General features: G+C 41.9%; 1 pseudogene; it reads right to left on the reverse strand.

Annotated features, from left to right (window-relative positions):
* Positions 1 to 413: 413 nt before the first annotated feature.
* Positions 414 to 27896, reverse strand: part of LOC120367164 (transmembrane emp24 domain-containing protein 10-like) — a 49742-nt pseudogene continuing 22259 nt past the window's right edge.

Consider the following 27896-nt stretch of genomic DNA (forward strand, 5'->3'; position numbering starts at 1 on the left):
TTTCTCCAAAAAAGTTTGACAAATGGCAACAAACACATGAAACAATGCTCAGCATCAGTAGGAAAACGCACATCAAAGCTGCATTGAGACACCACTTCACACCTGCTAGGGCGGCTGTAAAAAAGATGAAATGGTGAGGATATTGAAGCACTGGAAGCCTCTTGCATTGTTTCTGGCGAATGTAAGAGGGTGCAGCCATTTTTGGAAACAAGTAAGCAGTTTCTCAAAGAGTTAAATATAAAACTACCATATGATCCATCTTTTACTCCTAGGTATATGACTAAGAGAAATGAAAACAAATGCTCAAACAAAAGCTTATATTATGTTCAAAGCAGCATTATTCCTAATAGCTAAAGGCTATAAACAACCCAAATGTCCACCAACTGTTGAATGGATGGATGAAGTATGGAATATCTGTGTCAAGTAATTTTATTTAGCCATAAAAAGAGTGAAAAAGTGATATGTAAATTATGTCTTTTTGGAGCATAAATATCTTAATTGTCTAAAATGATATTTTCTTTAAGAGTTATCTTCAGTTTAAAGCTCACTTTCTGAAGTGTCACATCTATCCACCTTTTAAAAGACATAAAATTATGAGAAGATAGCACCAGAAACTACGTGAACATTTTGGCTAAAGGCAAGGAGAAAGTTAAGGGTGTTTTCACAAGGAAATCCAAAGAAGACAATCAGAAGGAAACAAGTTCAACATGGCCATACCAATCTTGGTAAAAGAACTAGAGTTCTGGGCCGGGCGCGGTGGCTCAAGCCTGTAATTCCAGCACTTTGGGAGGCTGAGGCGGGTGGATCACGAGGTCGAGAGATTGAGACCATCCTGGTCAACATGGTGAAACCCCGTCTCTAATAAAAAAAATACAAAAAATTAGCTGGGCATGGTGGCGCGTGCCTGTAATCCCAGCTACTCAGGAGGCTGAGGCTGGAGAATTGCCTGAACCCAGGAGGCGGAGGCTGCAGTGAGCTGAGATCGTGCCATTGCACTCCAGCCTGGGTAACAAGAGCGAAACTCCGTCTCAAAAAAAAAAAAAAAAAAGAACTAGAGTTCTTTTACCCAAGCTGCAGAGAAAGTGAGAGAAGGAAAGAAAACTTGGTTCAAACAGATACCACAAGGAAACCCAGTACAAATTCTGGCTTTGGCATTATCTTGATAATGCTTATTTTTTGTTATAGGTGACTCTAATACTAGTCCTATTGTTGCAAAATGAGTCCAAATCCTACCAAGTTAAAAATCTCTCATTGACTTGTTGGGTGTAGGTGGTACTCTTGTCCTCCCACACCAAGAGATCAGTTCTGGCAAGAGGGCTCCAATGCATCTTGATGGTGCTGTTGGTAGGATGTCAAGTGATGTTCTGCTCCTGAGATACATGGTGGGAGGAGGGTGCACTTCTTTCATTACTCAGTCAACATCTTGACCTTGAAGAAGCAACACAGGTGGAAAACCTGCCAGGTGTCTAGTCCAATGAAGCAGAACATTAAAGAGACACTGAAGTACAGGACTCAAGTGTTTGTTGATTCATTGGTATCATACATCTCCTCCTCTCTCTTCTTCATGTAGCAAAATCATTAACAATAAATTTTGAGAGGTCTAGGCATTGCAGTTCCACCTATAATGGCTTAAGCTTCTCGGCTTTTGCAACCTCCTTGTATTTTTTTTGCTTCCACTCCATGCTTCATGTCTAGGACCACGAGTTGGTCAGGTATCCACCTTGTTTTCTTGCTCTCAAAACACACTTGAAACACATCATAATCTTCCAGAGTAAAGGTGAATTTCTCTTTGGTTGCATCCTCCTTGGAGTAGAGAATGTGGCCAGCAGAATCTGTGACCTTGGGGTGTCTGCGCAGGACGCCAGCACCCCTACACTGATTGGAGATCTCATACGTGCCCATCACTACCAGGTCCTTGTGGATCTCCTCACGGAGGCACTTTCAGGAGTTAATGGGCAGGTGGAAGGAGATGGTGAGGACCAAGCTGGGGCTGAGCAGAAACAAAAACAGCCATGCCAACATGGTTACTGAAAAAAGAAAAAAAGAAGTGAAGAGTGAAGCACTGTCGTATGCTATGCCATAAACCTTAAAATATGTGAAAGAAGCCAACATAGAAGGCTGCATGTATAATAGCATTTACATGAAATGTCCAACAAAGGCAAACCCATAGAGATGGAATGTAAACTAGAGCTTTCCAGAGGCTGAGGGAAAGGGTGAGTGAGGAGCGACTGCTAAGGGGCACAGAGATTATTTATGGGGTGATAAAAATGTTCTGAAATTAGAACAGAGGTATTAGATAGGGGTGATGGTTGCAAAACTCTGTAGATATACTCAAAACGACTGAATCACGGAAGTTTTAAAAGTGCATTTATAGTAAGTGAATTATACCTCAATTAAAAATGTTAACAAGTAATAAGACACCCCAAATTTTAGTTACGTACATAGTCACCCAGCTAATGACCACATTTCCCAGCCTCTTTGTAATCAGAGTTGTCATGTGATTAAGCTTGGGCCAATGAGATTTCAGGAGAAGTGATGAGCAACAAGCCGCTGCCCCTGGAGTCCTCCTTCTCCTTCCCCTGGTCTGAAAGGCAAGCATGGAGGGGATCATTGTGTCACCAGGGGCTAGACAGAGGCAAAACCCGAGGATGGCAGAGCAACAAGATGGAAGGAACCTGGATCTCCAGATACTCTGATGGAGAAGAGCTGTCCTGCCAGCCCTGGGCTGCTCCTCACCAGACTGCTTCTTGAGGGCGAAATAAACCTTGATCTTACTTAAGCCAAAGCCATGAAGTGACTTATTTTTTCCCTCTGCTTCCTGCTTTGACATGTCCCTCCCTGAGGCAATGAGTGCAGAAATGACCTGATGACCTGAATAGGAGAAGAGGTAAGAGAAGGCTTGATGGAAGTCTGTGGGCAAAAAACGGATACTTTTTAAAACATTATCCCCCAGCAGTGCTTCTCATGGCTCTTAGGATGAAGTTCAGAATACTAAGTATGCCCCTCCAACATGCCCGGGACTTGCAAGGCCAGATCCTGGATCAAGGCCAGGATGTGGTTTTGCCTTTGCTCCCAGTTTAGTGCACGTTCTCCAGGTACGCGCATAGAATCACCACTTCAGAACATTTGCCACTTTGTCTAATTACACATTCATTTGTGTTTCCTCTTGGTTGATGTCTGTCTTCTCCATGAGGCTGTTTAATAGACCATGGCAAGCACTCGGTGCATGATAAATGCTTCATACCATTTGTTGAAAAAAAAAATTAAACGAATGAGGGAAGGTATTGTAAATTAGGGGCTTTTATTAGTCTGAACTCTTGACTTTAAGTGACAGAATTACAACTCAAATATACAGGCAAAAACAAGGTGGTGTGGCTGACATAACTGGGAAGTATAAGGCTCTAGACAGAGACAATAAAACCAGTCTCTCTACGTTACTGTCTCTACTGTCCTTAAGTGGGCTTCTTACAAGGTGGCACAGAAATCGCTGCTACTTTCAGGCTCTTGTCTCTCCAGTTGGGCTACCTACCGTAGCGGGGAGAAAAGGACTTTTAAATTTCCCAGTGGTACCAGCAAAAGTCCCAGAATTTACTCGTAACTGGTTCAGTGTGTGTCATGTGATTACCAATGATCCAATCACTGAGGCCAAGGACATCTGGTACTGTCTTATTTTTGAAGTGATGTTTGAGCTCACACTAAATTTAGGATGGAGGAGATTTGTGAAAGTGGAGATGGGGAAAGGGCTTTCTTGGGAATGTTTGAGGATAGGCACAGTGAGGGGGTCAAACACAAAGCCTATATTAAGAGTATAGGTTCATGAGACAGACAGCCTAGAGTCATGACTAGAACCCAAGATGTGGTGTTAACAGGCCTACATGAAGTGAGGAGAGGCTCTGCCACTTTCTAGTTGGGGCATCTTGGTTAAGTCTTAATTTTGCCTAGCCTCGATTTCCCCACCCATAAAATGGGGATTTAAAAAACTCTAAGTGAGAGGGGTCTTGTGAGAATTTCATGAGACAAAGTACATGAAAGAACTTTGCAGTCAGGAAACTGAACAAAGATGGAAGCCAACATGAAGCAGCAAAGGTGGGGGAATCAGGTGGTAAAGTCCTTGGATGCTATGAGAAGGTGTTAGGAGAAGGAATGTATTTATTGGTTTCTGTCCATTGCATGTGATAGATGATCACTTACAAGTTTCTTTGTCAATGATAATTATTTTCTCATACAACGTGAAGCCCAGAGGATTGGGCAGCTCCAACTTTGGATAAGTTAGTGGCTCACAGTTGCCAGCAGGAATGGAACCACAAATGGAGCAGGTGCCATTCATCTTCCTCTTACAGTCCTCAGCATGTTCACGGTCATGAATTGACTGCTTTGGATCTAGGTGCAAGAGCAGACAAGATACATCTGGCGAAGATGTGCGTCTTCTCTACCGTCACAGGAAAGCTTTCAACTGGAGTTCTTATTTGTAAGCAATTCGAAGAGACTCCATGTAACTTAAGCTTATACTGTCTCCCCAAAAGGAATTTTTGCAATAGTGTATTAGTTAAAATCATATTTTCTGCAAGAAATAGACAATCTCAAAATAACGGTGGTTTAAATAAGATGGGAATGTATTTATTTTTGAGAAGTCCATAGGTGGCCAATCCATGGCTGCTGTGGATTTGCACAGTGCTAGAGACCCAGGCTGTTCCCAACTCAACTCTGCCATCCCAGATGAAGGTCTTCATTCCTTGGCTCAAGATGGCAGCTAGAGCTCTGCCATCATGTCCACATGTTAGGCAGCAGGATGGGGAAAGGAGAAAGAACGAGGGGCAAATTCCAAATGAAAACATATGTCCACATAAAGACCTATATGAGAACAGTTAGGGATACTTTCTTCATATTGCCCAAGACTGAAAGCAACACAATTGTCTGTTGACTGGTGAATGGATGAACACACTGTGGTTGATCTGTGCAATGGAATACTACTAAGCAATAAAAGGGATAGAGTTATTGCTCATGAAACAGTACAAATGAGTTAGAAAGCATCATGCAAGGCAGCAGCTGCACGACTTTTATGACCTAGCATTGAATGTCACATAGCATAATTTCCACCACACCTTCATGATAGGACTGGTCAAAACAGAGTCAAGCGGGGGATCAAAGGGAGGCAGTGTCAAGGAATTTTCATCAATGTTTAAAAATTACCACAGTGTTATCTTGGACCAGAGGTAGAGATGGGTGGTTAATGGTGTTAAATTATGCTGAGTGGACAAACAGATGGAGGCAAAGGGAGAAATAACCAGATTCGACAATTAATTCATCCCCATAGAATTATCTCAAGAGCTTAAGTGGGAGGTGAGAAAGCCAAGACAGTGTAGGCTGCAGACATGCAGCACACCTAAAGTAGGTGGCCCAGCAGAATAGAGAGGCGCTCCTGCACACTCCTCTTAGGAACTTCTGAAAAGAGTTGTCTACACTCCTGTCTTCTGCTTCTTTAACTACCTGACCACTCCCTCAGCCTTGGCCACCTGGATTCCGCTCCCACTGCCACTGAAACCTGGCTGGAAGGTGCTTCTCTCCTTTGCTTGGGACACCTGAAGCACTCGATGTGTGGATCCTGCCCTTCTCCTTTGCTTTTCTCTACTGGATGTACTTTCCTAAATTCCTCCTGAGTTTGTGGCTGCTGCGTCTCTGATGCCAACTGTCTCTTCTGTCACCTCAGAGTCAGTGTTTTCCAGTGATCTCCCTGGTTCTTCTTCTCTCTGGGCCCTCTCTCTCTTGTCCACCCTCGTGGCTTCAGTCCTTACCTCTTTGTTGATAATTTTCAAATCTCGGTCTGAAGTGCAGGCTCCTCTCCTGGACTTCAGACTTCAATAATGCATTATTTCCTGAACAATGAAATGCCACATAGGCATCTCAAATTTGGACTGCCCAGAGTTGAACTCATGATCTCTCCTTCTTATCATGCTTGCTCCTCTTCCCGGGTCACTGTGAAGGGTCCCACCAACCATGAAACTATCAGATAAAAATCTTCACAACATCCTATTATCTTTCTTCTTCCCGTATCCAATCAATCAGTAAGGTCTCTTGCTTTTGCTTCCTAACTGTTTCTTCTGCTCACATCTTCCTTTCCATCTTCACTGTTAACCACTTCAGGTCATACCTCCATCAATGGCAGATTATGTTTTCCAGACCAAGCCTTCCTCTGACAATAACTAGAAAATCTGGACTAGGCCAGGTGCAGTGGCTCACACCTGTAATCCCAGCACTTTGGGAGGCCAAGGGAGGCGGATCACAAGGTCAGGAGTTCAAGACAAGCCTGACCAAAATGGTGAAACCCCATCTCTACTAAAAATACAAAAATTAGCTAGGCATGGTGGTGGGCGCCTGTAATCCCAACTACTCAGGAGGCTGAGGCAGGAGGATTCCTGGAACCCGGGAGGTGTAGGTTGCAGTGAGCTAAGCTTGTGCCACTACACTCCAGCCTGGGAGACCTAGCGAGACTCTGTCTCAAAAAAAAAAAAAAAAAAAAAAGAAAGAAAGAGAGAAAATTTGGACTCAATATTTAAAAATCTCTTTGAAGAGGTACTATAGCAATGAAAGATTACAGAGATAAGATACAGGAGAGAAGAGACATCCAGAGATGAGTGTCTGGCAGATGGGTGTCTGGCATTTGATACTATTTTCCTCTCAAGACAGGTTCTGAAAGGCTGAAAAGTTAGTAAGTAAACTGAATTTTTTTTTTTTTGAGACAGAATCTGGTTCTGCACACAGGCTGGGGTTCAGTGGTACAATCTTGGCTCGCTGCAACCTCCGCCTCCCGATTTCAAGTGATTCTTCTGTCTCAGCTTCCCAAGTAGCTGGTACTATAGATGTGCACCACCATACTCAGCAATTTTTTGTAGTTTTTAAGTAGAGATGGGGGTTTCACCATTGTGGCTAGGCTGGTCTTGAATTTCTGACCTCAAGTGATCTGCCCGCCCGTGTCTCCCAAAGTACTGGGATTACAGGCATGAGCCACCGCGCCCGACAGTAAACTGAACTCTTGACATGTGTCTGAGAAGGTAAGAAATGGAGGTCAGAAACTGCCCAGAAGCAGGGGCCCTAATAAAATCCCCACGTTCAGACCCCAAAGGACACTACACCCTGGAAGCAAGAGTGAACTAGAAGTTTATACTTCTGGCCTGACAGTGTGAGGAGCTCTATGGACCCAGCTGCAATCTAAACTGGTAAAAAAAAGTTATTCTAGAACAATCGCTTAAAGTCTCTGGAAACGGTCCTAAGAACATATGGCAAAAGAAATGTTTATTCAAGCAAATCTCCTAAAACTCTGTAATAGTCTGTGGTATTTGAACCAAGGCCCTCTTTCCGCATCACTCCCAGCTCAGTAGATAGAAACCCTGCACCTTGCTAGTACAGCCAAGAACACAGGACTCCCTACCCCGCCACCCCGCAGCTCCCTGTTGAAGGGCTATTCTCCTGGGAGGGGCAGATCTTCAGATTTTTCCCATTCTTCCCACAGCTACCTGTTGCTGAGGCTAAATTCTGGGTGAGTGCATCTCAGGAGTGAAGGCTTCCTTCTGCCCAGCACCCCCAACTTGTAGGACAAAGGCTGAGTATAGGGCACAGTACCACCGAGAATCCTGGGGCCTCTACTGCTCACTCCAGTCCTGTGGGATGTAGGATCCATGCTGGGAAAGGTAAGTTGAGGAGACCTGGGGCTGCTGCCACCCCCTCTCCTCTGAGTGCTCAGCTCCTAAAACTGGGGTGTCACTCAGAGGAGAGCATTGTTGCCCAGGCTGGAGTGCAGTGGTGCAGTCTTGGCTCACCATTGTTCCTGCCCCAAGCACGAGTGCCATGGCTCAGAGATGTTGCCCAGAGAGAGAAGCAAGCCATAAAATAGAAAACTCCAAATCCCTCCCCAAAGGACCTGACTTCCTATGCAACAGAGTTTGGATAAATTCAAGCCCAAGAGCACTCTCAGAATCAGTGGAGGCTGTGGTGAAAGGCCATAGGCCATGTGGGGGATGTTGCTAGATTCATTGGAGAAACAGGCTAAACTACAAGCTGGCTAGTTTGCTGAATAGAAAGACAGCTGGGAGGGGCCCTCTTGGGAGTTAGAACAAGTTTCAAACACTAACCTAGGGAATTACTTGTGCAGTTCAGGCCAAGTGCAAAGTCAGAAGGGACACAGTCCCCATGAGACTGCCTTTACTTTTCATATCAATTGCAAGTTTGGAGGATCCCCAAGTTTTGACAGTTCACTGGAAAGACTCACAGAATTCACTAAAAGCTGTGAAATTCACAGTTACAGTTTATTACAGGGAAAGGATGCAGATTAAGATTAGTCAAAGAAAGAGGTGAAGAGGGTAGTCCAGGAAAAGTACCAAAGCAGAACTTTGATTTTTTTTTTTTTTTTTTTTTGAGACAGAATCTTGCTCTGTTGCCCAGGCTAGAGTGCAGTGGTGCAGTCTTGGCTCACTGCAACCTCTGCCTCCCAGGTTCAAGCAATTCTCTGCTTCAGTCTCCCGAACAGCTGGGATTACAGGAACCCACCACCATGCCCAGCTAATTTTTGTATTTTTAGTAGAGATGAGGTTTCATTATCTTGGCCAGGATGGTCTTGAACTCCTGACCTTGTGATCTGTCTGCCTTGGTCTCTCAAAGTGCTGAGATTACAGGCATGAGCCACCATGCCCCACCCGATTGTTTTTTTGATCCACAGAAACAATTAAGAGAACCAGAAATAAATAAGATGACTAATATAATAAAAACTATAAATATATAGTTGCTCTCCTTTTTTCTCACAGTTTCTTTGAGACCTGAAGTTATATAAAATAATAATTATAACACTGTAATGTTGGGTTTATAACATTCATAAGTGTAATATATATGTATATATATATATATATATATATATATATATATATAATAACACTATTAAAAAGGGGGGAAGTGAATAGAGTTATTAGGAGTAACATCTCATTGGAGTTAAGCTAGTAAAAATCTGAAGTTGGTGGTAAGCCCTAGATCAATCACTAAGGAAATACCTCAAAAGGATATATTGAAAATAACATTACATAAATTTAAAGGCCACATTAGAAAATATTTAATGTAAAGTAAAGCAGTAAAGTAGGAATAGAGGAACAAAAAAGACAGTAGACAGAGAAAAGAAAAAGTAAAATAGCAGATGTAAATCCAATTATATAAATAATAACATTATATGTAAATGGATTAAACAATCTAGTCAAAAGTCAGAGATTGTCACCCTGGAAAAACAAATAACACCCAACTATACATAGTCTAAAGGAGCCACACTTTAGAGTCACAGATATAAACAGACTGAAAAAATGAATTGGAAATAGATATATTATGCAAACAGCAAACACAAGAGGGCTTGAGTGGCTACCTTAATGTTAGGCAAAATAGACTTAGCTAGACTGAATAAGTAAAAGAGAGAAAAGACTCAATATCTAAAATCAGGAATGAATGAGGGACGAGTACTACTGACCTTACAGAAATAAAAATGATTATAATTGAAAGCTATGATCAATTCTATGTCAATAAATTTGGTAACCTTGATGAAATGGGCAAATTCCTATAAAGACACAAACTACCAAAACTAATTCAGGAAGAAACAAACAATCTGAATAGACCTGTAACAAGCAAAAAGATTGAGTTACTAAACAACAACAACAACAACAAAACTGCTCCCAGAGAAAAACTCAGGGCCAGATGACTTCTGGTGAATTCTACCAAACATTTAAAGAATTTATACCTATGTTTCACAACTTCTTCTCCAAAAAAAAAAAAAAAAAAAAAAAAAAAGATGAGGGGACAATTCTCAACTCTTTCTATGATGCCAGCAGTATGCTGATATCAAAACCAGACAAAAAAATCACATGAAAAGAAAACAACAGACCAACATCTCATGAATATGAATGCCAAATTCCTACACAAAATACTGCAACATATATAACCATACAGCAACATATATAACAAATTATACACTATAACCAAGCGGGATTTATTCAAATATTTAAGGTTAGTTAACATTTAAAAATCAATCAGTGCTATACACAGTGTCAATAAAATGAAGGAAAAACCAAATGATCATCTCAATACGTGCAGAAAAAAGCATTTGGCAAAATCCAACAACTTTTGATAATAAAAACCTTCATCAAACCTGTAGTAGAAGGGAACTTCCTCAACCTGTTAAAGGACATCTACAAAAACCTTCTGCTAACATCATACTGAGTGGTGAAAGACTGGATACTTTTTCTCTAAGATCAGGAACAAGTCAAGGATATCCACTCTTGCCACTTCTATTCAACATCATACTACGGTTCTAGCTGGCTAGTTGGTCAATTAAAAGAAACATAATGCATTCATATTGATAAGAAAGAAGTAAAATTATATCTATTCATGGAAGACATAATATTATAAACAGAAAATCCCGAGGAACTCACTAGAGAAAGTATTAGAGCTAATGAATTAAGCATGGTTGCAAAATACAAGATCAATATATAAAAATCATTTCTATTTGTATTCACTTGCAATGAAAAATCTCAACATGAAATTAAGAAAACAATTCAATAGCCAATAGCACCAAAAACCTAAAATCCTTAGTGATAAATTTAACAAAAGAAGAATAAAAAATACAGTCTGAAAACTATAAAACATTTTTGTTAAGCAATCTAAAGAAAATAGAAATAATTAGCCAGTCATGGTGGTGCATGCCTGTAATCTCAGCTACTTGGGTGACTGAGGCAAGAGAATTACTTGAACCTAAGAGATGGAGGTTGCAGTAAGCCAAGATCGAGCCATTGCACTCCAGCCTGGGCAACAAGAACAAAACTCTGTCTTGGAAAAATGACAACAGAAAGAAAGGAAGAAAGAAAAAGAAAGAAAGAAAGAAAGAAAAAAGAAAGGAAGGAAGGAAGGAAGGGAAAGAAAGAAAGAAGAAATAGAAATAAATGGAAAGACATCTCATATTCATGGATCAGAAATCTTAATACTGTTAAAATGACGGTACTTCCCAAATTGATGTACAGATTCAAGAAAATCTCTGTTAGAATCACAGCTGAATTCTTCCAATGGTAAAATAGAAAATCTGGTTCTAAGATTCATATGGAATTGCAGGGGATCAGGAATAGCCAGAATAATTCTGAAAAAGAAGAACAGAAAAGACAGTAGACAGAGAAAGAAAAAGGAGGACTTACATGTCCTGATTTTAAAGCTTACTACAAAACCAAGTAATCAAGACAGTGTGGTACTAGCATAAGGATAGGCATAAAGACCAATGGAATAGAATAAAAATCTAGAATTAAGCCCATGCATCTGTGGCCAACTGATTTTTCACAATGTTGCCAAGGCGGGGAAGAATAGTGTTTTCAACGAGTGGTACTGGGACAACAGAATAGCCACATATAAAAGAAAGACATTGACCCTTACCTTACAAGCATAAGAAATTAACTCAAAATGGATCAAAGACCTAAATATTCACTTCTATACAGTTTATCCATGTAACCAAAACTCACTTGTACCCCTAAAGCTGTCAAAGGAAAAAAAAAGATCTAAATCTGTAAAACTATCAAAAGAAACGTAGGAGTAAATCTTGAAGACCTCTCTCTAATTTGGCAATGATTCTTTGACTCAACATCAAAAGCATAAGCAACAACAGAAATAAATAAATAAATAATTTGTCAAAATTAAAAACTTTTGTGCTTCAGAGGATACCATCAAGAAAGTGAAAAGACAACCTACAGAATGGAAGAAAATATTTGCAAATTATGTATCTGATAAAGGACTTTATCTAAAAACACAAAAAAACTTACAACTCAATAATTTTTTAAAAAGCCAGATAAACAAATTCAAGTCCTTTGGCCATTTTGACATGAAAGAAAAACGAAGTAAGAAGACTTAATTAACATAAGCCGGGCGCGGTGGCTCAAGCCTGTAATCCCAGCACTTTGGGAGGCCGAGGCGGGTGGATCACGAGGTCAAGAGATCGAGACCATCCTGGCCAACATGGTGAAACCCCGTCTCTACTAAAAATACAAAAAATTAGCTGGGCATGGTGGCGCGTGCCTGTAATCCCAGCTACTCAGGAGGCTGAGGCAGGAGAATTGCCTGAGCCCAGGAGGCGGAGGTTGCTGTGAGCCGAGATCGCGCCATTGCACTCCAGCCTGGGTAACAAGAGCGAAACTCCGCCTCAAAAAAAAAAAAAAAAAAAAAAAAAAGAAGACTTAACATGTCCTGATTTAAAAACTTACTACAAAGCAACAGTAATCAAGACAGTGTGGTATGTGCATAAGGATAAGCATAAAGACCAATAGAATAGAATAAAAATCTAGAATTAAATCCATGCATCTGTGGCCAACAGATTTTTCACAATGTCACCAAGATGGGGAAAGGACATTGTGAAATGTCCAAAGAAGATATACCAGTGTTCAATAAACATATGAAAAAATGCTCAACATCATTAGTCATCAGGGAAATGCAATTCAAAACCAGGAGACACTGATTCACATCCACTAGGATGGCTATAATAAAAAAGTCAAATAACAAGTGTTGATGAGGATATGGAGAAATTGGAACCCTCATACACTGCCAGTGGGAATCTAGTACAGTCACTTTGGAAAACAGTTAGGCAGTTCTTCAAATGGTCAAGTGCAGAGTTACCCTAGGACTTAGCAATTTTACTCTTAGGTATCTACCCAAGAGAAATGAAAACACATGTTCATACTAAAACTTGTACACAAATGTTCACAGAAGCACTATTCATAATATCTAAAAGGTAGAAACAACTCAGATATCCATCAACTGATAAATGAGTAAATAAAATGTGATATATCCATAGAATATTATTCAGTCATAAAGAGAAAGGAATACTGGCACATGCTACTACTTAGATAAAACTTGAAAACATTATGTCAAGTGAAAGAGCTCATCACAAAAGACCACAAAAAGAATATAATCCTATTTTTATTGAAGGTCCAGTTAGGCAAATTTATAGAGAAAGAAAGTAGATTGGTGGTTGCTTAGAGGTAGTGAGTGCATTTGGGGGGATAGTTAAAAGATATGGGTTTTTTTTGAGCTATAAAAATATTCTAAAATTGATTTGGAAATGCTCTCATAAATCCATGAATTATTTATATTAAACACCACCAAATTTTGCACTTTGAGTGGGTGAATTGTATGATGTGAGAATCATATTTCAATAGAACTATTATTAAAAACCAAACAAGCGAGTGAACCAGAAATAGGCCGTCTCTCATCAGGACTGATGCTTAATTGTGAATTATCTCCATGATGGGATTGAGAAGATTGAAGGCCGGTAATGTTTCTACCCTGGCTGTTCTCTAGAAACAAATGTAAATCCTTTCTAAAGAAAGATACTATCATTCAGAACTTTATATTATCTCTGCAGTTTTTCATAGACAATGTTAGGCACACAATTAAAAATCACCAGGCAAATGAGAAGATGGGTGTGATTGAAACCCAAGAAAAAGGACAGAAGAAACAGACTTCATTATCTTTCAAGTTTCAGCTTAAACATAAGTTCCTCAGTAAAGTTTTTCTTAACTCCCTGGACTTATAAATCCCTAAATAAATTTAGTTCCATTACACCCTGTGCTTCCCCTAATTAGTTGTTCAACATCTGTGAGCAAACTGTACAACTGCTTCAGTGTGTAAGTTTTGCACAAATTAGAATTTAACTCGTATTCACAATAGGAAAGACATGAAATCAACTTAGGTGCCCATCAACAGTGGATTGGATAAGGAAAATGTGGCACATAGACACCATGGAATACTATGAAGCCATAAAAAGAACAAAATCATGTCTTTGCAGCAATATGGCTGCAGCTGGAAGCTATTATCATAAATGAATTGATGCAGAAACAGAAAACCAAATACCTCATGTTCTCATTTATAAGTAGCAGCTAAATCTTGGGTTCGCCTGGACATGAAAATGAGAACAGACACTGGGGACTCCCAAAGGAGGGAGGGCAGGAGAAGGGCAAGGGCTGAAAATCTCCCTATTGAGGACTATGTTCACTATGTGGGTGACAGGATCAATAGAAGCCCTAACTCCAGCATCATGAACTATATCCTCCCCTCTTTTTTATTTTTGAGACAAGTTCTTGCTCTGTCGCCCACGCTGGAGTACAGTGGTGTGCAATCATGGCTCACTGCAATGTTGACCTCCCGGGCTTATGTAATCCTCCAACCTCAGCCTCCAGGTGCACACCACCATGCCTGGCTATTTATTTATTTGTTGGTAGAAATGGGGTTTCATCATGTTGCCCAAGCTGATCTTGAACTCCTGGTCTCAAGGGATCTTCCCACCTCACTCTCCCAAAGTGCCGGGATTACAGGTGTGAGCCATTGCACCCGGCTGAAATATACCTTGATATGAACCTGCACATGTACCCCTGAAACGGAAATTGAAATAGAAAAGAATTTAACTTGTTATAGAGCTTCAGATCTCTCACATTTCCTCTGAAGAACTGATATATTTTTCACTTACATGTTAAAGTAAAATTTTATATGTAACATACATACATAATAGTAAAATACATATAGAAAAATGCACAATTCACAACTGGTGAATTTTCAGAAACAGAACACAGCCTTGTAACGAGAACCAGACCATTTCTAGGAACCCAGAGACCCTCTGGGGCCCCTTTCCAGTCACCAGCCTTTCCCCAAAGGGTAGCGAGTTTCTCTCTTCTAACGCCTGTCTGTCAACATTTCCAGGATTAGTTTTGTTTGCTTTAGTTCAACGTATTTTCAAAGCTTACAAGTATACATGTACAAGAACGTTCACTGCAATTTCATTTATGATAGCAAAAGATGGAAAACAATGAAAACGTCTATCAATAAGAGATGGAATAAATGTATTACAGTCCTTCTTACAATATAATTCTATGTAACCATTAAAAGTAAAGATCCAGATACGAATCTACTAACATGGAAAGATGTCCAAGATATGCCAGTAAAGTAGAAAATCAGGTTTTATATCTGTCTATCTATCTGTATCCCATTTATGTAAAAAATTCATATTGATTTGTGTGTTTGCAAATGCAAAGCAAATCTGTGTCAACTGTTCACAATTGGGAGAAGGGAATGGGCTAGGAAAGGAGGAAATTGCACTTAAAAAAATGGGCGTCTATTTTCTACAAAGAGCATGCATTCATTGTGCAATTTTAAAGGCAATTTCAATAATTAAGAAAAAACCCCACAATACCTGAAACTTGCCTTTGGTTTAACACGACTGAAAATTGTATTTATTTACTAATGAATTTTGACTGGCCTGTATCTATTAAAATGACAAATGTGCATCCTGTCTGACATAGAGATTCCCCTTTGGTATTCTCAAAGTAACCTTTGTGTATACACACCAGAAGGCATCAGTGAAGATAGCCATTGTTTGTAAGAGCGAAACAATAGCAATAACGTCAGTGTCCAATCACAGAGGAAGAGCTAAGTAAACCATGATGTAGCCATGCACTAAATAGTAGTTAAGGAGAATGAGTGGGTCTATTTATTAGCATTAATAGACCTCTAAGATATATCTTTGAGTGCAAAAAGCAAGGTGCCGAGTACCGTGTGAAGCATCATAACCCTCCTGTGGCCATGCATACACACGTACATAGGGCATATGAAAACGTCTAGAAGGATGCATTCCAACCTGATGTGCATTTTGTCAGCCCGGAAGGTGGTGAGTCTAATGTGTAAGGATTCGGTGTGAGGGCTGAAGGCAGCCAGGTGTGAGCTTGAAATAAAATGAACTTTTCTTCTCCTGTGCATGGACGTCATGTCCGGGATTCTTGTGTCCGTCATGGCATATAATCCTCAGAGGAGAAATCAGTGGCTCAGAGAAGGGAAGGGACTTGTGCAGGGCCACACAGCGGATAGGTGGCCGAGGGGGGAACAGCTTCAGGTGGGTTTGATTTCAGCCCTCAACCCACTTCTCCCTGGGGGAGGCGACGTGGAGGCTCAGGGGAGCTTGAGGGACTCGGTGTAGGGAAAGGAGACTCCTCCTCACTGTGTCCCCTGCTTGGTCTCCGAATTCCTTTCCTCACTCTCCCGAGCAGCCTGGTGGGCAAAGGGCATTTTCAGGCCAAGGGCACAGGCATGCCGGGGATTCCCTTTAGGACATCCCTCTCGGCATCCCATCCCATCCATGCAGCGCTCTGGGCAGGAGGAAGTTCTTGCTGAGATGGAGCTGGGATCTGCCCAGTGTTGCCATCTGTGCCCTGAAGGCTGCCTGCTTCCTCAGAAGGATGGTGACTGGATTACTGACACCGCCTTTCTCCAGGCGGAGCCACCTCAGCTCGTCCCAGGGTGGGCGTTCGGCTGCGTCCCCTTTGCAGTTGCTTGAGACCCTTGCTCCAGGCTGGCCCTGTCCCCTCAGGGGGTGGGCCTCCTAGGGAGGATCGGGGGTCTGACAGGCTGCTGATAACCAGATGAGGCTCTCTTCTGGATTGTGTAGAATGGGAAGGAGATCCTTGGAAGAGAAGAGGCCAGCGCTGCCGGGGTCTCAAGGGTCACGTACTCCCAGGGTGACTTCAGGGAAGACCTGTCACAGTTCTTGACACCTCACAGCCTGGGCCACTCTTCACACTGCCAACACGGAATGAGAGGCTGTGGCCAGCGTGGCCAAGCCAGGCACCTCTGCTCGCGGGGCACATCGGTCGGTGGTTTCCGTAAGTTGGTGGTGGTTGCATAACTCCTTCACCAACTGCCATGCCAGATATATTTTGCAACCCAGCCCGCTGTGCCACACGCATCGCGGGCACGGGCAGGCCTCCCACAGCGGCCGGAGGAAGTCTGAGAGTGAGACCCTGACAGCGCCTCCCAGGAACCTTCCGCAGAACACTCCCTCTCCCCAGGCCCTGCATGCACCCCCGGCCGGGCAGCGCAGGAGGCGCCCAGGGCCTCACTGTTCTCCGAGAGGCCACCATCCTCTTGGGGATCAGGTGGAGATAGGTCCTGAAGTCCCACTGGAGAGAGACCGCCACCTCAGTTCCTGGGCTGGATCCCATGCAGGCTACAAGCCCGGAGAGGACCTGCAGGTGCACGGGGGAAGCTCAGCATCATTTCAGGAGGCATGGGAGGGGGGCTCCAGAGCAAGTCCCGAGGACGTGGGCTCCAGAGCGAGTCCCACAGCCACTCGAAGAGGAGAGAGGGAGAGTTCAGCCCGACGCAGGAAGAGACAGGAACCCGCACCAGCCTGTGCCTCTCTCCCCATGGACAGCTGTGAATGGCTGGCCAGCACTTTGGGCTTGGCTGTCTTTAGAGAGCATCAGAGCCCCTGGGCCATTTTTCCACAGGCATTTGGGCCCCATCGTTCCAGGTATGGGGGTGATCCACATGGCTTCATGGTGTTCCCAACCAGAAGTGAGGAATCTCTGGGTCAAAGGAGCCCAGGCAGAAGGAGCACTGGTGACATTCCCATTCTTGCAAAAGCTGCTGTTGGAGTTGGGAGTGTAGCGGGCAGTGTGGCGAGTCTCACAGGTCCCCTGCTCAGACCCCTCTCTTCCTGATGAGGCCTTCTCAGAGATCGTTGTCAGCTAAAGACAGCCAGTTCCACCAAGGACACTTAAAGGCCCAGCTCCTTTGCTCTGACTCTGGACAACCCCAAGGGCCATCCCAGCCTCCATCCCTTATGAGATTGGCTGAGCCTCCATGGTGGTCGAGCCCAACTCCTCCTTCTGCCCAGTCCCACCTCCTTGTTCCTGCACCAGATGCTGCTTTTGAGAGCTCTTCAATAGATCTCTTGGAGCCTGCTCCAGAGGGAGCCCACCTAGGCAAGTACGAGGACCAATTAAACAAAAGCAAACAACTAGGATTCCAACCTGCAGATCCTCCGCTCCCCAGCACTAGTCTGTTCCAGCCTCTCCCCATCCAGCCTCTCCTCGTCTGGCCGCCCTTGTTGGGGCATTGTTTGAACAGACTTAAACCAAGAAAGGCACCCTCGGGCTGAAGGAGAGAGCAGTTGGCCATTACAGACAAGTGTGAAACCAGCGTCTAACTGAGGCTTTCTGGTGAGGACATCCCCACTCAGGAGGTAGAACACTGGACAGAGTTAGCGTTCGGTATAAACACTTGTGAATTACTCTACTTTGGAAGATGTCTAGAACATTTTTGGAAAGAGGAAATCTTTTGATTGCCTTCTAACTCCCACAGCAAAGGTGAGCCTTAACCACACCATATCTAGGCAGAGAAAACCCGGGACTAGCCATTAGCAGTTTTGCCCACCCATCCAGCAGGAGTGATTTCAAACACAGGTCCAAGGCCGAACCATTTACCAAGTGCCCTTCTGTTATAAATCACAGCAGCAGGGATCCAAACTCTCTCGGAAAAAAAAGGGGGAAAAGGTGGTCTTTAGGTATGGCTCGATCCAAGGGCTTAAATGATGCTGTCAAAATCTTGTTTGCTTTCTGTGTCCGGGGTCTGTTTCCTCTGCATGATTCCATTCTTAGAAAGCTTCTCCTCTGGTGTGGCAAATTAACTGCAGCAGTTCTGGCTTCATACTCCCCACTATTAAAGAGGTGAGTGGGAAAATCAGTATCTTTTCCAGCTGTCTGACTGAAAGTCCTAGGACTCACTTTAATTGGCCTGAGTGACTTGGCCTTGGCCATCTCTGAGCCTTGAGAGAACTGCAGTGCCCTGATTAGTCACGCCTAACATTCCCCTGTAAATATTTCCTGAGTATCTGGCTGGTGTGAGGCCATGTCACAGGTCTGTGGATTACATAGATATCATGGCCATTCATTTGCTCTCAATAAATCACTCTTCTAGTACGGTAAACTGACATACAACAAGCTTAGAAAATAATCCATTATCTGATTCGATTCACACAAAGATCTTGTAAGAGAGACTGTATATATATATATATATATATATATATATATATATATGAACTTATTCTGCAGATAAGGAAACAGAGGCTCAGAGAATTGAGTCCACATACAGCCTAACGGATGCCTGATGAATCCTGATGTTAGAAGGAGCAGAGCTTTCCCAGCTCTTGGCATGCCTGGTTGCTGAGAGACATGATGAGGACTGGCGGTCCCAGAAGAGTCCTGGCCCCTTGCACGAAGGCAGGAAGAATCCAAGTCCTGAAGCTCCCTTCAGCATGCAGCCCAGGGCAGTTTTGTTGAGGACGCATGAGCTCATGAGGAGGCTTCCAAAATATTCTGTTACTTTGGCCGCAAGTAACAGAAAGCCTGGCAACTGCTGGCTTATGCATCAAAGAGTGGTTCTCTCATGTCACAAGGAGTCTGGAGGCATGCATTCTTGGCTTAAACAGTGGACTGGGGACATCACCCAGAACCCCCTGGCTGTCCATCTTCCCCTCTGCCAGCCTTGGCAGATTCACTTTCCTCCCTAGGATTGGCTCTTCAAGGTCAGAAGGTGGCTGCATCAGCTCCAGGATTCATATCACAGCCATGTCCAAAAGCCAGATGAAGGCAGGGTCCCTTCCTGTGCACCTTTAGGAAGAAGAAAACATTTCCCCAAAGCCCCCCAGAAGACCATCTCCCATGTCCAGATGGCCACAATTGTGGCACATGTCCATGCCTACTCAATATAGGACTCAAGTTCAGTGGCTACGACAAACGTCCAGAAACGACAGTGGCTTAGACAAGAGCAATGTCTATGTTTCTCTCAAGGAAAAGCCCAACTTGGTGGTCCTAGACTGATTCGTGTGTCCACAATGGACAGGAATCCAGGTTCTTTCTATCTTGTGCCTCTGCCTTTTTCATCTGAGGCTTTTATCTTGTAACCCAAGGTGGCTGCCCCAACTCCTCTCATCACATCTTCATTCCAGCCAGTGGGAAGGGGAGAAAGGATGGAGACACGCCACTCTCCTTTAAAGGTGTGACCTGGAAGTTCAGATGTAACTTTTGCTTATTTTCACTTGGTTCAACTGAATCATGTGTTCACTCTGAAGTGCAAAGAGGCTGGGCAGGTAGGCTTTGTCCTGCTACTAAGGAAAGAAGAAGGAAATGGGTATTGAGGAAGAGTGAGCAGTCTCTGCCCCAGAATGGAATCATGAGGAAGATTAATCAAGCCTACACTGAGTTTCTCCCCATGGGGCTGGGAAGCGGGAGCTAATCCTTGATGTCACAATGACCATCATTTATGAGGCCTACTGTGTGCTGGGCACTGCAAAACGCATGTTTTCACTTCGATCTCCGCTACTCAGCAGGGAGCAGATAGTCTTTGAGTGACCCACCCAAAGTCACATGGTTACTAAGGGGTGAAGATGGGATTTGAACCTAGGTCTGTCCGATGCTGAGGCCTGACTGTTTGTCCCCACACCACCCAGCTCCCCATATCCGCAGGAAGACCCTCTGGGGTTGGGAGCTGGAGGATGGGAAATGGACTTAAAAGATCTATTCACGACAGCAGCTGTTCCTTATCCAGGACCTTCTCAGTGCCAGGGACTTGCTATTATTCTTTGCATTGCACATCGTTTTTCTGTAAATTAATACTACTGTCACATCTTACAGAGGTGGACACTGAAGCTCAGAGAAATTAATTGTCTTACGGAAAATCACATGGCTAGTAAATGACATTAGAATCTGAACCCAAAATAATCGATCTCTCTGTGGCACCAGGAAATTCATGAAATTGCTGTGACTGAGAGCGTCAAGTTGTCTAACACAAGATTCACTAAAATTGTGAGCCTCTGCGGATGCTAATCTCTACCTTATCCAGCCCCATCTTTCCAGTACCCAGCACTGGGTCTGGCACAAACATCTCCTCCCTACCCCTACTCCCATTTCAGTTTGCAAACATTTTAAAATACAGAAAATAAAAAGGAGCAATCTTATAAATACAGACTCCCTGCAATGCACATTTTACCACATTTTCTTCAGATCCTTCTTTAAATATTAGAAACAAAATATTTCAGATGAAGCCGAAGAATCTTTTGTCCCATTCTTTTCTCTTCCTTACAGTTTTTCCTTGTTATAAACATACTGCAAGGAGCATCCTCATATTCAAGGGAGAGTTTCTCTGGGACCGTGCCCGAAGGTTGCCCTATGGAAATGGAATGGCTGGGTGGACGAGTGTCCAAATTATCACCCTTCTGGACGTTGCCAAGTGGCTCACCCACAGGGTCCCATGGGTCTTCCTTTTTTCTTTATTTAATATTAAAATTGTAAATCAAAGTTTTACATATAGAGATTGAAAAGGGGCCAGTGGTTCTGCAAGGCTTTTTAGGAGAAATAGCATCCTCCTGCCCCGTGTGACTGTCTTCCCCCTTCCCTTCCAAGTGGTCTCTTTCAAACTTCTTGGCTCTGTCTCATATTGTTTACCCCATATATCTAACCAGCATACCTATCATGCTTCTTCTGGATTTTCGGTTTTAAATCATTTTTAAGGGAGAGGAGATGTCCCCGACTATCCCCAATCATGCTCTCTGTCTCCCACTCCAGCTAGGGCATCATTTGGTTCGATTCTTTCCAGCCAGAGCTGTAAGCCTTTGGATTATTCCCTCTCATTCTTTGTTGTTGTTGTTGTTTGAGGTGGCGTTTCACTCTTATTGCCCAGACTGGAGTGCAATGGCATGATCTTCGCTCACTGCAACCTTCGCCTCCTGTGTTCAAGCGATTATCCTGCCTCAGCCTCCCGAATAGCTGGGACTACAGGCATGTGCCACCATGCCCAGTTAATTTTGCGCTTTTAGTAGAGAAGGGGTTTCTCCATGTTGGTCAGGGTGGTCTTGAACTCCTGACCTCAGGTCATCTGCCTGCCTTGGTCTCCCATCAGTGGGAATTTGTCCAGATGCTTTTTTTTTTTTTTTTTTTTTTTTTTTTGAGACGGAGTTTTGCTCTTGTTACCCAGGCTGGAGTGCAATGGCGCGATCTCGGCTCACTACAACCTCCGCCTCCTGGGCTCAGGCAATTCTCCTGCCTCAGCCTCCTAAGTAGCTGGGATTACAGGCACGCACCACCACGCCCAGCTAGTTTTTTGTATTTTTAGTAGAGACGGGGTTTCACCATGTTGACCAGGATGGTCTCGATCTCTCGACCTCGTGATCCACCCGCCTCGGCCTCCCAAAGTGCTGGGATTACAGGCTTGAGCCACCGTGCCCGGCCCCTGCTTTTTTTTTTTTTTTTTAAACATCAACTATGTGGCAGCTTTCTAGGCACTGGGAATGGAGCCTACATTAGATATATGAGTATATAATGATTCTTAAATAACAGCAACTTCACCCATCACCATTGGAGAGCACTACGGAACCAACTCATTATTTTGCAAACTGGTAAATATAGGGAAAGAATCAAGCATTTCTCCTGCCTTTCCCATATGAACTTCTCCTTGGGACAATCAAATAGTTGGTGAATGGAAGTGTATTTTAGCTAATGAATGGGAGTGAATGATAGAATACTGTGATTATGCAACTACTAATGAGACATAGATCTTGGAGCTCTCATCAAGGCTGTTAACTTCACAAAAAGAGAGACAGCCAGCCTTATCTGCAGGTGATGTGCATCCTGAATGAACGAGGTAGACATCATCCTGTGACAGAGCCTGTGAAAGGTTCTTGCCAAAACAGCCCCGAATCTTGTCAAGATGTAACAGGAAGTGGAGGATAGGGGAACTTGTTAAAAGGCACCACCGGGCTGCAAATCAGCAGAATCCAGAGTGTAGGATACTCTACAGATAGGTGACCTGACTCTTTCAACAAGTAAATTGCAAGGAACAAAAGAAGGGGTGGCATAGATTCAAAGAAACTTAGAAAAGTTATCAACCCACTGCAATATGTGGACCTTATCTGGATCTGGTTCAGACAGACAAGCTGTGGGAACTTTTGAATAGTTCTATGTCAATTAAAGAAAGTGATTTTGTCATTCAAAATCTTTCTACAAGAAAACATTACAGAAAAAATAATCTCAATCCTGGCCAGGTGCGGTGGCTCATGCCTATAATCCCAGCACTTTGGGAGGCTGAAGTGGGAGGATCACTTGAGCCTAGGAGTTTGAGACCAGCCTGGGCAACATGGTGAAATCCCATCTCTAAAAAAAAAAAAAAAAAAAAAAATACAAAAATTAGCCAGGCATGGTGGCATGCACCTGTAGTCCCAGCTACTTGAGAGGCTGGGGCAAGGGAATTGCTTGCACATAGGCTGCAGTGAGCTGTGTTCATGCCAGTGTACTCCAGCCTGAGTGGAACCCTGTCTCATAATAATAATAATAATCATTATCCCATATGAACTATTTCAGGAAATAGAAGAGGAAGAAATACCTCTCAACCAACTTTATGATTTAAGTATTATCCTGATAGCAAAAACAGACAAGAGCATTACAAAAAAAGAAAACTGGGAACCCAAAACCCTCATGATCATAGATGAAAAAGTCTTCAACAAAACTTTAAGAAATTAAATTCAGCAATGTATAAAAAGAATAACATCATTACCGGGTAGGGCTTATTCTAGGAATGCAAAGTTGATTTAATATCCAAAAATCAAAGGAATTTATTATATTAATAGAATAAGAGGGGGAAAACATGATTATTTTGAAAGATGCAGATAAAGCATTTAACAAGATTTAACACTGATTCCCAATAAGAATTCTCAGCAAACGAGGAATAGAAGGGAGTGTCCTCAGTGTAATGAAGGATGTCCATGAAGAACTTACAGTAACAGCATACTCAATGATGAAAGGCTCAATGCTAAGATTAGGAACAAGGTGCAGACACCCGCTCTCACAGCTTCTAGGCAACATTTATACTGAAGGTCCTAGCTAATGTAATAAGGCAAGAAAAAGAAAGAAATGGCATAAGTATAGAAAAATTGTCTTTATTTTTAGACAGCATGATTGCCTGCACAGAAAACTCTAAGGAATGGGGGCTGGGAAAAGCTGGAACTAATAAATGAATATAGCAAGTTTTCAGGATAAAAAATCAATACATAAAAATTCATTATATTTCTATATGCTGTCAATGAGCAATTGGAAAATGGAATTTAAAAAATAACTCAGCTTACAATATTATTACAGATAAAACACTTCGGAATATATTGAGCAAAAGATGTGCAAGATCTGTACACTCAAAACTATGAAAGCTTACAAAGGGAAATCAGAGATCTAACTAAATGGAGAGATATACTCATATGCATTAACTAAAAGCCCCGATATTGTTAAGGTGACAATTATCCTCAAATTGATGTATACATTAAATGCAATCCCAATCAAAATCCTACATCTTTATTAAAAAGAGACAGCCTAATTTAAAAATTTATATAGAGTGGCAAAGGACCTAGAAGAGCCAAAATAATATTGGGAAAACATGATGGTCAGATGGATTATACAATCTGCTTTCAAACCTTTCTGTAAAGCTGTAGTAATTGAGATGTTGTGATATTGATGTAAAGATAAACCTTAAACCAGGCTGGTCTCAGACTCTGATCAATGAAGAATAAACCAAAAATTGACTCACACTCATATGGCCAATTGATTTTTTGTAAAGGTACCAAGGTACTTCAATGGGGAAAAATATTGCTATTTAGACATATGGTGCTCAAACAATTAAATATCATTAGGGGGGAAAAATAACCCTTACCTTGCAGCATTCTACAAAATTAACCAAAAGACATTATAGATCTAAACATAAGTGCTAAAACTCTCAAAGTCTAGGAGAAAACATAGGAAAAAAATCTTAGTGACGTTGGGTTAAGCAAATATTTTAAAAATAAGACACAAAAGGCACAATCTATGAAAGCAAATTTATAAAATGGAATTTATTTTTATTATTTTAATCACATATTTATAATATATATATATATATATATTTTTTTTGTTTGTTTGTTTGTTTTTAGACAAAGTCTCTCTCTGTTGCCCAGGGTGGAGTTCAATGACACTATCTTGGCTTATTACAACCTCTGCTTCCTGGATTCAAACTATTTTTGTGCCTCAGCCTCCCAAGTAGCTGGGATTTCAGGCATGTGCCACCACACCTGGCCAATTTTTATATTTTTAGTAGAGATGAGGTTTTGCCATGTTAGCCAGGCTGGTCTTGAACTCCTGACCTCAAGTGATTTGCCTGCCTCAGCCTCTCAGAGTGCTGGGATTACAGAAGGGAGCCACTGCACCCAGCCTTATTAAATTTTTGTGGTGTTTTTTTAGATTATAAAAAAATATGATCTTTGTTACTACAACTCAAACAATGCCATTTACAGACAAATAGGTAACCCTAAAGAATGAGCATATACATATTATCCTATATGGTTTTAAAATATGAATGAGGCCATATATGTCTATTATTCTAAAACTTGATTTTAAAGACTTAATTTTTAGGCCAGGCGTGGTGGCTCACAACTCTGTGAGCCTGAGGCAGGTGGATCATGAGGTCAGGAGATGGAGACCATCCTGGCCAACATTGTGAAACCCCCTCTCTAACAAAAATATGAAAAACAGCTGGGTGTGGTGGTGTGCACCTGTAATCCCAGCTACTCAGGAAGTGGAGGCAGGAGAATTGCTTGAACACAGGAGGCGGAGGTTGCAGTGAGCCAAGCTCACACCACTGCACTCCAGGCTGGTGACAGAGTGAGACTCTGTCTCAAAACAAACAAACAGACAAACAAAAACTGTTAATTTTTAAAGAGCAGTTTTAGGTTCTCTGCAAAATTGGAAAGAAGGTACAGAGAGATCCCATATAAACACCCCCTGTCCCCCGACAGACATAGCTGTGGAGTGACTTGAAAAGAAACTATGGAAAACATTCCCTATCAGCTGATAAATGTCTGACTCGATTATTTTAAAAGATGCATGAAACGCCATGTTGTGGTTATATCAAAAGCTATAGGCCGGGCGGGGTGGCTCAAGCCTGTAATCCCAGCACTTTGGGAGGCCGAGGCTGGTGGATCACGAGGTCAAGAGATCGAAACCATCCTGGTCAACATGGTGAAACCCCGTCTCTACTAAAAATACAAAAAATTAGCTGGGCATGGTGGCACGTGCCTGTAATCCCAGCTACTCAGGAGGCTGAGGCAGGAGAATTGCCTGAACCCGGGAGGCGGAGGTTGCGGTGAGCCAAGATCGCGCCATTGCACTCCAGCCTGGGTAACAAGAGCGAAACTTTGTCTCAAAAAAAAAAAAAAAAAAAAAAAAAAAAAAAGCTATTTAATCCGTCCATATTTATGGGCTTAAAGATATTTCTGATGCTTTTGCTATTACAAGTGATTTCTGTACATTTATTTTCTTATGTGCTAGCATTTCTGCATGCTATATTACTAATGGTGTGATTAGTAATGGTATGCACAATTTACATTAAGATAGAGTCTAGCCAATTGCTCTCCCAAAAAGGTTGCTTCAATTTATATTCCTGCCAATAGGGTAGAAAAATGCTTGCTTTCCTGTAGGCTTGCCATTGGATAAATGTTATTGCTCTTGTTACTTGTGTAAATTTTTGCCAGTCTGCTAACTGAAAAATGGTATCTCATCATTGTTTTAAGTTTTCATTTGTTTGATTATGAATAAGAGTATACTTTGCATATCTTAATTGACCATTATATTTCTTCCTGTATGAATTGCCTATTTTTCTATTTTTTTGGTCTTTTCCTTATTGCTTTTTTGGAACACTTTGTATATTGTAGATATTGATTCACTATATACATTCCAAATATTCTCTCAATCTATTCGATTATCTTTTAAATTTGTTTACAGTATTTTCACTAGGCAGAAGTTGAAATTTTTATATAGTACAATGAATTCAATAGATCATTCATTTTTTACAGTTCTGCTTTCTGTGCAATGCTCAGAAAATCACCTCCCACCCCAAAGTCATAAGAAAGTTGTACATTCTATCTAGTATGCAGTAAATTTGAACTACAACTATAGTTGTATTTTATCTAAAATTTCAATTTCAATTGTATTTCTGTTTTCAACTGTATTAGTGAAATTTTAATACTTAATATGTAAGCTGGATGTTGGGTACATAAGTGTTTTTTATATTATCTGATCTAATCTTCTGTGTGGCTGAAATATATGTATAATTATTATTTTTTGAGACAAGGTTTGGCTCTGTTGCCCAGACTGGAGTACAGTGGCATATTCATAGCTCACTGCAATCTTGACTTCTGGGCTCAAGCGATCCTCCTGCCTCAGCCTCCCTGATTAGCTAGGACTACAGGCCCATAGCACCTAGCCTGGCTAATTTTTTAAATTTCTATTTTTAGTAGAGATGAGATCTTGCTGTGTTGCCCAGGCTGGACTTGAACTCCTGGGCTCAAGTAAGCCTCCCTCTTCAGCCTCCTAAAGTCCTAGGATTACAGGTGTGAACCACCATGCCCAGCCTACTCTCTCCCTCTCTCTCTATATATATAGAAAGAGTTTATTTTTAAATATATATACATATATATTTAAAAATTTATTAGGCATTTTCTTGAGTTTATTTTTAAATATATATATATATATATACATATTTTAAATATAGGTATATATATGCATATTTTAAATACAGGTATATTTAAAAATAAACTCAAGGAAATGCTTAATAAATTTTTGATGGAGGCTGGGTGCAGTGGCTTATGCCTGTAAATCCCAACTCTGGTCAAAAAAAAAAAAAAAGACAAAAAAGTTGGGTTTTTTTTTTTTTTTTTTTTTTTTTTTTTTTTTTTTTTGAGACGGAGTTTCGCTCTTGTTACCCAAGCTGGAGTGCAATGGTGCGATCTCGGCTCACCGCAACCTCCGCCTCCTGGGTTCAGGCAATTCTCCTGTCTCAGCCTCCTGAGTAGCTGGGATTACAGGCACGCGCCACCATGCCCAGCTAATTTTTTTGTATTTTTAGTAGAGACGGGGTTTCACCATGTTGACCAGGATGGTCTCGATCTCTTGATCTCGTGATCCACCCGCCTCGGCCTCCCAAAGTGCTGGGATTACAGGCTTGAG

This window comes from Saimiri boliviensis, chromosome 8 (assembly GCF_048565385.1).
Source record: "Saimiri boliviensis isolate mSaiBol1 chromosome 8, mSaiBol1.pri, whole genome shotgun sequence".
In the NCBI taxonomy this organism is placed as follows: Eukaryota; Metazoa; Chordata; class Mammalia; order Primates; family Cebidae; genus Saimiri; species Saimiri boliviensis.